At 38.6% G+C, this 12,127-nt stretch overlaps 1 protein-coding gene across 5 annotated transcripts in view; it reads right to left on the reverse strand.

Annotated features, from left to right (window-relative positions):
- The window catches only part of PLCE1 (phospholipase C epsilon 1), a 174,606-nt gene extending 162,685 nt beyond the window's left edge, over positions 1 to 11,921 (reverse strand). For all 5 annotated transcript variants that reach the window (XM_068397336.1, XM_068397333.1, XM_068397332.1 and 2 more), the window contains exon 1: positions 11,768 to 11,921. The gene's annotated coding sequence lies outside the window, so the exon portion shown is untranslated. The remainder of the gene's footprint in view (positions 1 to 11,767) is intronic.
- Positions 11,922 to 12,127: the final 206 nt, after the last annotated feature.

Raw genomic sequence — 12,127 nt, forward strand, 5'->3', positions numbered from 1 at the left:
ACACTAAATCAAACACTATCAGGCCAGTACTGAGGCAGCAAACTGAACGATAAGGGGCAGCCCAAGGCCTCGTAATCAGGCTTCTCTCGGGCAAGATGACAACACTGACTTCATCCAGCTGAGGGGAAAAACCTGTAAACTAGATGCAGGAGGCTCACCTGCAGGACTGATCGTTCAATGATGACCTTAGCAGGCAGCTGAACATGACATGAAGTAATAACTGGCATGAGGAAAGATCCCCAAGGGGAGGCAAAGCAGCAATGAAAACAAATGGTCTGTGCAATCTACGCAGTTTTGAACAAAACAATGGCTGATGCTAGCAACAGCGCTCTGCGTACAACAAAAACCTATGTAATGTTTCAAAACAGTGTAAAAACAAAAAAACTGTTTCAAGACAGTTTGTAAGGCAATGCATATCAGTGGCTTGCCACAACTGGTCAAGTTCATTGATGATACGTAGAGAAAGTGTTTTTAAATGGAAACTCAGTGAGGGTATCATCACCTGTACTCACTCACCTAACTCACAAGATGCAACAGGCAGTCTGAAACTCTCCATTTTCCCAACTAGTATCTTGCATACTATATGGAGTTGTTTGTTTAAATAATAACAGTTTCTAATATGGATGGTATTGCTTTCCCATACATCACTTTCTGGTTGTTAGGAAGCCAGCAAGGAAGAAGCAGATAATGTGTGAGGACTGAGGTGAGGAGAAAAAAATAGGAAGTACATATGCATCTACAATAAAGTTCATTGATAACAGTAGATGGCCTATGAAGAAACAACATATAAAACCAGCATACGTAAACGAAAGCAGACTAACCTGTCCTTTGAGATTTCAAATTAAATATTGTTCATCTGCCTTCTTAGGCACGCTAGTGCCACACCTCAAAACAGTTACCTCCTGCTCCTGCAGATCTTTTTCGTTTCCGTCTTTTCCAAATCAATTGGTGTCCCTTAAGTTCTGGGGCTTTTTTTTTTTTTTTTTAATTAGTAGTCCTCTTATTTTATTATGAACTTACCTTGCAAACTGTTAAGTGCCTCCTTAGACCTGCTCTTTTGCTCTTGTTAATTTAGCAGGGACTCTGTCACACTCAGACCCCCTATATATTCAAAACATCTTTTTATTGACTTCCAAAGCTATCAAAAATTATTTACTGAATACTTCTTTCCCATTTTACTTACCTTTAAGGAAAATAAAATCAGCAGAATGAAATTTAGTTTAGGAAAGGCAAGCTGTAACTTCAAAACCAAAATCTACTGTAGACCTCTCACAGTATTCAATGAACTTAGAACAGTTCCCAAGAGTAATCTGAGAACAGGTTAAATTAGAAACAGACTGCACACTCCTCATGCTAAGGTCTTCATAGATTATGCATAGTTTTCTGGCTTTGTTAACTGTTCATTAATGCTGGCTGTTTTTATTTAAGCATTCTAATGCTGTTATAAAAGCAGAAACAGCTATGGAAGTAATAATACTAATAATATTATAATGTTTCAACATATTTTTGAAAATACAATGTATGCATTTTATCACTTCTTATTTTACATGTGACCTCTCTGAAAAATAAAAACTATACCCACTACAGAAAATATGCTGTAACTATAGAGAAAAAGCCAACAGTCAGGTGTACGTTACTTATATAACTGTATAATAGTTGTACATAATTCAGGTGTGTATAGTCATTGCCTACAATAACCATAAAAAACAAAACACTTGCTTGGTTTTCATAATCCACTCACCAGAAAAACTTACATTGCGACCTCTATATATTCTTAGGTACAATTACGGTAAGAAGAATGCGCGAGAGGTATTATTACTATACTACTTTTGAACTCAAGAATCTGATTTTTAATGCTTTAAATTCAAATATTTGGCAATAATGAATTAAATACTTTTAAACCGTACCAGTACATATTAAAAATAAGCCTAAATTTTACTGATAATTTCCTTTGTAACTTAATATTCTTACTTTATTTTATATAGTCACATATAATTCAATGGATTGTCAGATTATCTGAATATTGAAAGTTTTAAAGCCCTGTATGGGAGAGGACCAGGTACTGGAAGTGCCTACACCCAAACACACAATAAATAGTACAATACTAGATGACAATAACATCTATGCTCTTTTAATTATGTACATATGTACATCAAATATTAAAAAAAATATGAAGCAAGCAGGTCTTCAGATTTAGTAGAAAGAATAACAGAGACAAGGATAAAAACTGTACTACTGTAGAGATGGGATTTTTTTGTTGATATTTAAGACTGTAACTAGAAAACAAAAGTACAGCCAAACTGATAATCAGAAGAAAAAGCCCAGGTTGTTCTATACAAGTTCACTGTAGATTAGAAGTCTTTTCCTGGGGACTTTGGGCCACATTTAGCAAGAAAGAGACAGACAAGCCCTACCAAGAATAAGTCAGGGACTCAATACTTGTAAAAATCTGTATGCAGAAAGATCAGAGCTTCCTTTTTTATTTGACAGAGGAAGGGCCCCAGCTTTCTTGCTTTTCTGGCAAGTAGAGGGAACATGGCCAACTTCCTTTGCACTTGCTGGCCAAGAGCTGAGACAGTCTCTGTCTCAATTCAAACTTTAAAACCTTTATTGGGATGCATATGGTTGCTAACAGAATAGAGCTTTACTGTAAGCAAGATGGGTAAGGCAGGAAAACAAGGAGACAGAGACTATCAGGCTTTTTTAAATTATTCATTGATTTCATCGAGTCCAATGCACCTGAAACGTTTGGGAGAGTTTTGGTAAGTGTAAATTCAAGCAAGAACAGCAAGTGAGGGTGCTTTTTATTTTATTTTGTTTAGGGCTTTCTGCTCTTCTCAATAGTGTTCTCAGAGCTCAAGTGAACAGAGAAAAGCTGATGAAAGACTGAGAATGGCATTATAAAGCAAAAGAAAAATAATGAGAGCACCATGACAAGTCAGAGGAAGGCACATGAGTTTAGAGCAGAGTGACTCATGTACAGATTAGACACTTTATTGGCCATCATAGCTCCAATGCTGTTATACCAAACAATTTTGCCTTGCTTTAAATCTGTGCACACACCTTCCTCAAGTATTTTTACAGCTCTCCCAGTAACTCATGTCAACTCCAAGAAGCTTTCTATAAAGCACATGGTTGAGATGAAGTTCAGGGGTGCAGAAAAGCTGTTATACAGGATACAACTGTGCTGTACCATTATAACTGTGGAACACTACCTGTTGGTCTCAGAAATTTTGGCCTCAGTAACAACTTTTATGTACATAGATAACAGGACAACTGACTGTTAAGGATGAACATTTACATTATCAACTTGCATAATACAATAAAGGGTATATGGAACAAAACGAGGGGATGACACAAACATGGAGGTAGCTTTTTTTGGCAAAGTGGAATGACACTTGCAAATTTTAAGAGAAGATGCAAATTTGCCTCTTCTGAAGGGGTGGACTTGAAAACCTTCTGAAAATCCTTTATTGTCTACGCATCTCTACCATTCTTATGCCTATCAAGTAACAAAACTCCAAACAGATGTTATGATCTGAATCTTGAAAGAGAATTCAGGCAGGCATAGTAGTCTAACACCGTACAGCCATTTGAAAGATGTTACTGCATATTTTAACGCTGACTTGTTTTATAGCCTGCTGTCTAGGGAACTGTTTATTCCTACAAACCACTACTAAACCTGGCTTGCAAATCTAGAATCACAGTTCAAATAGTACGGAGAATTAATTTCTAAACAGATTTCACAGTATTGCTAATTCTTACAGTCATGTACTCAGAAAATGCACTGGGTTTCTAAAAGCCCCTAGTCGTACCATTACATAATTACACATAATCTCAGCTTTAAAAACAGACCATTTAGTTATAAAAACAAGAGGAAAATGGGAACAATAAAGGCTTAAGAATTCTAAGACAAAAACGAAGGTTCCACGTTGATTACTTTTAAGCCAAACTAATCATAGAAGGGGAAGCATAATGAGGATTTGGAACTTGATGCACTGAGCAGTTGGTGCTGACAACGCACTTTTCATAATAAAATAAGGTTTTTGGCATGCTCCCAGAATGGATTTGATTGCAGTGACTAGAAAAACCTGTGAAAATAGATTTCAACTGCAGATATTATCCATTTATTAGTATAACAAATTACCCATACTTCTTTTTCTGATTCTACCAAAGAAATCTAAAATTTTAGTATTTCCTTATCTTGGGAAAGTAGGAAGGACCTTTTACATCCCAAATTGTTGCTGATTTCCAAGAAATTCCTATTCCTTTATACAAATGAGTCTACAAAAATTTAATGAAGACTTTGTATTTCCCCAAATCTCCTCAAGTAATTATATCTCCTACTGCACAGAAATAAAAAGTTGTAAGACAGAGTTCCAGAATTTACTGCATGAACATAATCACAACAAGCAAAACAATTCTTCAAAAATATGTTCATAACTGAGTGACACAGAAATTCAGTTCATTTGCTACAGCTCAGAATTTGTTGGAACAGGAAAAATTTCAGTTGACCACTAAAAAAAAAAAAAGGCATTTAATAATTTGAGAGACTCATAAACCCCTCTTACTCATGGGCCCTAAACTAACACTTTAAAAGAATATTTTCTTGATAGCAAATCCAAAATGTTTCCATAACTATATATATAAAAAAATTTAATCTGTGCAACTAGATGGGTAGTTGACAATATCTGCTTAACGCAAACAAGAAAGAACAGTATTAACATTATATTCTTTCCCTACAGCAAAATTGGCCACTAAAGCTAGATTTTTAATGACCACAACATTCTGATACCAGGGTACTATGCATATACTTAACTTTTATTTCAGGAAAGCTTGATGAGAATGGAAACAACTGAATAGTGCATTTTGGGATTCAACTGTATTCCCAAACAAGTTTAAACTCTAGATTTTCACCTACAAATGTTTTCTGGTTAAGTACCAAGAAGGCTAGTTTGGCTTAGGTAAAAAAAAAAAAACACAAAACACCTTCAACTTCACACATCTAAAAAAAAAATTTTTAAAAAAATCAATAAACATTTCTGTTTCATACTGCAAATTAGTTCAACCATATAGTGGAATCTTGTAATACAGTCTCCAAAACCTGTTTTAGCAGGGGACCAAAAGGCAATTGGAGAGCAAAAACCGTATTTTTACACACATCATATTTCTGCCAACATGGAATAAGTAACGTAATAAAAACAACAGCATCCAATGTTACATCGATTTGGGCTAAGCTAATACCATTTTCAATAGAGGCAAGAAGAATCAATCCAGAAATACCCTGACAGATATAGTACAGATCCAAGGTTCACTGTTCCTTAAATGAGAATAATTATATAAAGTTAACATCATGACTCTTCCAAAGTTAGGAAACCTCTCAACCTTTCAAACATGTGGTAACACTATGCATGCAGCTGGCATTTTTAAATCTTTGCTTAATTAGTCGCATGGTAACGTCTTCATGTTAACTATGCCATAATTTTATCTGTAACAGAGGCATTTTACATAAAATACATACTCAAAATGTAGGAAGGGTATATAGGTTTCTATGACACAGTATACTCAGAAGACCCCATATTTTCAAAGACATAGACGGCAAAGAACTGCTTTTAGATATGAGTCAGGAGTACAGACAGAGCAGTTACAATGCTTAGGAAAGAAAAACTCTGCACTTTTCCCTTCTTAGCAAATTACAATAATTCTCCTTTTTCAGAAACACTGCATAAAACACTGGGGGAAGGCATGACTGAGCTGTTCTGCTAGATACTGGCTCACTGAGAGCAAGAGCAAAATTCGAAACTGGATGAATTACTGGTGGGCAGGGAGCACTGAGCAGTAATTATCACCCTCCAACAGTCATATCTTACAAGAAGAAAGATGATTTTGAAAGCAAACAAAAACAAACACACAGAACTGAACCATTAAGCGTACCTATTACATATTGGTAGACATATCAAGACTATTCAAAGGAACTGTATTTAATTTGGATAGTATAACCTGTTGGAATTGTTATACAGTGACAGATGATGAAATAGTGATAGCTACCTTCTAAATTTGTCCTACAAAAATAAAATAAAGAAAGAAAAATGCCCTATAATTGGACTTACACATTTAAATTACCCAGGCTAATGATATTGGGAATGCCTCTAAATGGGATTGCCATGGAGGTTTTAGTTAATGACACATAAGAAACCATCCATTTTTATAAGTTTCTCTGTATTTCATTTCTATGTCTACTGATAGAACACCACTACCAAAGTGGAATTTCTTGCTTATACTTTGCTGAATAAAAGCACAGAATAAGAGCAGATGTATATTCAAATCAATAACAGCAACATTTTGAGTGGTTATTAAGATTAAAATATTTCCAACATAAGCAGCTGTCCAACTGCTTGATTTTATTGTTTCTATTTTTGTTGTCTCTTTCATAAATTCACTATTAAGAAAAGCAAAAACGAACAAAAAAGGTGCAATCACAACAAAGCAAAGGTAATTATGCAAGATTCTCCCCTTTTTATATGTCCACTTCCATCTTTGAGGGAAAAATGCAAACAACAGACTATTCACAAAAGAGCTACACTGAAAAATTTCAAGGGCTCTGCAGAAGCACCACAATAATGCAGAAGCACCACAATATGAAAGACTTCAAGAAGCATTATCTGCTTGGTGCTCTTTGACACCTTTGCTACTCAAGACGTTACAGAAAAGCAGCCCACGGTGTAGCTAAAGAGCAAACGTGGATTACAGAACCAAACAGGGAGGTAGCCTGTTTGTCAGCCTCTCCTGCAGTCAGAAACCTAGGGGGCTGCAGCCTTGGATAGATATTCCTCTACTTTTACTGCTTCCCATAAGCCTGTTGAACTAAAACAGGTGCACATAGAGTGAGCAGAAACTTGAAGCTTTCACAAGAAATACCTGCAACCAGATTATCTTCCCACAGCTCTCAGCAGAAACAATGCGTACGCTCACAGAACATCTGATATATTTGAAGTAATCGAAAGTGCGAATTTTTCTAGTAAAAGTTAGAAAAATACTAACCGATTCTTAGAAATCTCTGCCCACCAATGAAACAATCTGATTATAAATGCATTTTAGCATACTTGTCCAAACTGAACAATAACTAACTGGTTGAAAATACATCTTTGAAAAATGTCAGAGTATGAAAATTACTTAAACTTAGACCAGAAGCAGAATACTCTCTTCAGAAGGCAATTCAGCCTGGATATTAAAACACTGGGTTTTCTTTTTCCCTTGCAATTTGGTACATAGCTGTAATCCAAACAATTGTAGCAACCCTAAAGGAATTAAAACGGAGGCATCCACATCAAGAAAGCTCCTCAAGAGGAAATTTACAGGTTGTTCTTTAATGTGAACTGTCGGTAGTGCACAAAGCAGTAGCTACTCTGCTACATGGCCCCATTTCATCTCGCTAAATTCCAAAGGGAAATCAAGTTGGGTTTCTTCAAATACTGCTGAAAGATATTTGCACTGCTACAGAAGGAAATTAACCTAATCCAAGCAACCGAGTTTTGTACTTGGAGTAAAGGAATGCATTATGAAAATTTTAGAAAGAAGATGCAGTGTAACAAAAACCTCAAATACCAGAGATCACTGCAGCAGCATTCTTGCTGCGTGCTGTAGCACAGACATAGAAAAATACTGCAGGAGGAGAGGTCTCACATCAGAGCATTGTCTGAAACTGCAGACAGCAAGGTCCCACTACAGCAGGCAAGGTCAATACAACTGGAGAGTCATCTGTTTAAGAAAACACACTATTATTAGATGTGAGTTATGCAGCACTTGTGCATACTAATAGAATAAAACCATTACCCCAAAAATAAATGTTTTCGAATGGTAGCTTCGACTTTGCACTCAATGTTTCCACTTTTTATGTCTCACTTAAAACATGCAAATGAGTAACATAAAGAATATTGAAAATACCTATTTCTTTTTTTAATTACTTATGAAATGTTACAACTTAAAAATACAATAATTGATGTAATTTTTTTAAATTAGTGGCTCCACTGAAAATGTCATAATAAATTATTAAATACTACTTACTGATAGCGATGTAGAATAAAAAGTATCCCAGAGCAGACAGTCTATTTAAACTATTATGTGCCTCAAACTACTGTGAGTAAAATATTACAATAAATACACTGGCCTACCGAATATACTTCCTTGTACAAGACTCAAGCCTGCACTGTCTTCATACTCGAAAGTTATGCTGGAGTACATAAAAGTTTTGGATGTAAAGAACGTAAAAGGCAGCTCCCTGGGACATGTCACAAATTCCACAAGGTGTGGGTCCCTGCTGCTTTAAATCATCCAGGTATTACCTGCAGCACCATCATTGACGCTTGATAAATCGGAGAAATGTAGCGGGCTCTGGAAGAAGGATCATTCTGGTGGAGAGTTGAGCTCATTCCTTCTAGCTCTTGCAGTTTACCAGTTTTCGGTAACTGATGGCACATCTAGCTTTTGTTTGAACATGTTGGATTATTTATGAATGACTGGGCACTTAAGAACAGAGTATTGTGGATGGCCTAGTTTAAAATCAGTGACGCTAATTAAGTCTTGCACAGAGATGTCAGCATGACAGCGTATATGAAACCAACGAGGACCAGACTTGGATCCCACACTGACATATTTACAAACTAACTCCATTGTTTCAAGTAAGATCAAAATTCTGTGCCTCAAAAACAGAAGAAAAAGATTAGAGCTCTCAATATAGGAAATGCAAAGAAAAAACTGTCACCACTTTACCCTCAGCTCTTAAATACGAGTGTCATTTCAGTAGATGGATGTTTTGCTGAAAAAAAAAATTGAAGAGTGAAATATGACCAGTATCTGGCAGAATGAGGACTATGGAAACCCCACCCACAAGCAGATAGATGTATAGGTTTGCCAAGACAAATAAAGCGGTATGCAGAGTAAGCTGGACTGCTCTCATACAATATGTACTCAGTCATGTAGGCCCTCAAGTACCCATGCAACAACTCTCTTCTAAATGAGATTTAAAAGGCTCAAGAAGGGACAGAACAAACCCAAAGAAAAACACGGATTTCAGGTTAGCATGCTAATAGCTTTCTAAGACAGAGCCATGATGAAAAGTATTATCTAAAAATTACTCAGGCAGTATAGTAAAGGTACAGACAGCCGTTAACCTGTCGTCTGCATAATCAAATGACAGCCATTACTCAAATGAAACCATCAATGGCTGCATTGTGAACAGGCTGAGAGTAAGTCTGTCCATGCTGGAGCTGCATGATTCATTCCAATGTTTCAGTTACTGGTATTTTCAAAAAGTATATAAAACAAAAAAGGTGTGAATTACTGCTAATAACACTACAATTGTCATCTATAAAGTTTAGGGCTCATAGTCATGAGCCAATGTCCATTTTGTGGTAGGTGCTGTACAAACAGAAAACAAAACGACAATCCTTGTGCAAAGTGCAGTCTTTAGTGTTTTAAGAGAAAATCTTAAAGAAATACTTTTGTGAATATGCAGGTAAATTAAGCTGATCACTAAAAAAAACCTGAGTTTTAATGTTTAATGAAAAATCCCTATGCAAATCATGGACTTCTAATGAAATAACAGATTAATTGCTTTTGCCTCCTTTATAACTCAAGTCTTCCTTTAACTAATTCTTGTTTCAAATCCAAGAACTATTACTAAATTACAGCTGCTCTTGTCCAAAAAAGAAGAGCTGCTAACTTGAGCTAAATGTTTCCAACCATTATAAATTTACCACAATCCTTCACGAACAGTTACAACTGTCACTTTTCAATATGTGCCTTGCTTCTATACTGGATTTCGGTGCAGCTTCTAGTCACTGGATCTTAATATTCATATTTCTGTTAAATAGAACAGCCCTTTGATACAATAAATACTCTTTTGTATGTGCTCAAATTGTTTCACAACATTCTTTTGTATAACTTAAATATAGAGAATTTCTTTTTCTCATTTTACAAATCTCCCAAACCTCAAATTATCTTATCATCTCTTTCATGAACTTGTTCTATGATTTCCAGTAAACACAGTTTTCAGAAATTTTTTATTCTGCAGTAGGGCTTTCATGTTTCTTGAACTTAAAGTTTTACTTTGGGTTTTTTTCCTTATTAAATTGTTGGAACTCTGGCTTGAACACCACACTTTTATTGGTTAAGATGCATCACATTAACGTGAACTGAGAGGACAGGAACTGCACTGTTTGGTCTGCAGTAACAAAGTCTTAATAACAAACTTCTTACCATGTGTGAAAACAGGAATGAACTCATTACAGTGTACTAGATTAATACCTCAATAAGGCAGAACATGAATAAATTCTATTTAGATGACTAAGAAAGATTTTAGTAATCCTTTGTGAATTTATGCACAGACTTGGACATGCTCTTTCAGGACTTGGGCATTTCTCTCTGAAACATTTCCTAATACACAAAAAGTTCTGTCTGTTTCTGGTTTCACCCTGTTTGTTTCAGTGCTCCCAGATTTGTTTAGGTGCTTTTCAGTTTGTTTTTGTAATGATCATAAACATTAGTTGTTTGCCATTGACTTTTTCACAGGATGAGATACCACAGATCAAAGATGATTATCTGTAGTTGGAAACGCATGACTTCTTAAACTACATAGTGGTCACTGCTTTGCAGTAATTGCTAAATGGCTTTTTCATAACAGGAAAGTTCTCGGATCCCCTTTCAAACATATAAATATATAAAACAAACAGCATTTAGCAAACTTTTGTCATATAAATACAACAGCAAGCCCAATTCTGCTCTTCACACAAGTGCCTTACTATGAAACACAAAACGTTTGACTGTTCCTTTAAGTACAGCTGATCTTTTATGCATTTCTCTACCACTCTACCCAGCTCTTACACTTCCTTTATCAGAAGCCTAGTTTGTAGCCACCTGTATAGGCTCTTCTCCATATCACCTGTGCTGGTGGCATCCCGAGAGTGCGCAGCAGAACCAATAAGCATCACACCCAGCCACTTTGGTCATGATCCTACAAACACTTCGGTGAAACTACTTTTGTAAGTGTTTGCAGACTTAGAGTCTTCGTAACTCAACCGCACTTCACCAAGCAGGCCAAAGAGAAGTCTGGAGCTGGAAGGAATGCATAAGCCCCTCGTGCCTGGGTGCCAGGGCCTGCAGTGCCCACAAAGAGTGCTTGGAGCCCGGAAGAGGGGCACACAGAGACCCACCGAGTGGGGGGAGAGAGAGAGAGTCACCCCTGCCGCTTACAACCCGAGGCTCCTTCCAACGTCAGATCTCCCGTGAGCTATACACCACTCTTGTCCGATTACAATTAGCCGGGCTTTAATGTAAAAAATTAACAACTGCTTGTACAATCACAACAGGTAAAAAAAAAAAAGAGAACAGGGAAAGTAAAGAATGGATTTATAACAATTTATAGCATGTGGGATAAGAGCAACCCACCACAATTTGCTTTTGCATTTGGAATTTTCTTAACCCCCCCCGGAGGAAGAGGGGGAGCCCCGAAGCCAAAGGTTAGGCGGGGAGCGCACGGGCACCGGGGGCCACCGAGTCCTCCCGCCAGCAGCCCAGGGGCGGCAGAACATGGCCGAAAGCAGAGCCCCCGCCCGCCCTCGGGCACGGCCGCAAGGGGCAGCCCCCCGCCGGGGCCGGGAGTGCCGGACTGGGGCTGCCGGGACCGCGGGTGCCGGGACCGAGCGCCAGCCTCGCTCAGGAGCCAGGGAAGAAGCCCGTGAAAGCGGGCGGGGGCGAGCAGGGGACGCACCTTTCAGCGTCCCCCCGGCATCTTCCTCCTCCTCGGGCCGGCCGGTGACTCCAGTGACGGCGGGGCCTCGGCGGCGGAGCGGTCTGCGGGACAGGGCCGCCCCCGCCTCGCCAGCGCTCCACGGCCGCTGCTGCGCTCCACAGCCGTCGCTGCCCGGGGCCCCGGAGCGAGCGAGACGCCTGCCCCGGCGGGACGGGGGCGGGGGCTACGGGCGCGCACCGCCCCGCCGGGCCGAGGGAGGGAGGTGCCGCAGGGGCAGCGCCGCCGGCTGACTCAGCCGCGGAGCGAGGGCGCGGGGCCGGCTAGCGGGTTCCCCCGGGACCGCCCCTCCTCGGCGTCGGGTGATAGGGGGGGACCCTC

The sequence above is a fragment of the Nyctibius grandis genome, chromosome 4 (genome assembly GCF_013368605.1).
Source record: "Nyctibius grandis isolate bNycGra1 chromosome 4, bNycGra1.pri, whole genome shotgun sequence".
NCBI lineage: Eukaryota > Metazoa > Chordata > Aves > Nyctibiiformes > Nyctibiidae > Nyctibius > Nyctibius grandis.